The following is a 517-nucleotide window of genomic DNA, read 5'->3' on the forward strand; positions in this document are numbered from 1 at the left end:
CGCCTAGAGAAATGCGCCTTCCTTCACATGTTTACGTAATGTAAGTATAAATATACTTACTGGTATAAATTTATATATTGCATATCAATTTATACACCTATTTACGCAAGTATAAATAGGTGCGTATTTATACAAATCTAAACCTGTACGTAGGCATGCATCTATGATTGTAAACACATACTCGCATTCACATCTGTAAATCTTTGTGCGTGAAGCTTTAAATAACGCCCAATTTCCAGCCTTTAATTGTCTTTCAAGTCCCCGCTCCTGACGACCCCCACCCGCACCACACACACACACACACACACACACACACACACACACACACACACACTCACCCTTACTCACTCCCTCCCTCCCAGGAAACACTTAAATGCATACTTCACGCCTATGCCAAGATGCCCTGCAACTTGGCTGAGCTTTTGTTCCGTGCGTTTGTTGGTTGGTTGCTTGCAGTCCCTTAGTACAGAAAAACTTCCAATTTAAAGTTGAATAACGGGTCCGGGTGGGAGAAACA

This window comes from Echinops telfairi, unplaced genomic scaffold, assembly GCF_000313985.2.
Source record: "Echinops telfairi isolate 266 unplaced genomic scaffold, ASM31398v2 ScPeMD7_5592;HRSCAF=6446, whole genome shotgun sequence".
Taxonomy (NCBI): domain Eukaryota; kingdom Metazoa; phylum Chordata; class Mammalia; order Afrosoricida; family Tenrecidae; genus Echinops; species Echinops telfairi.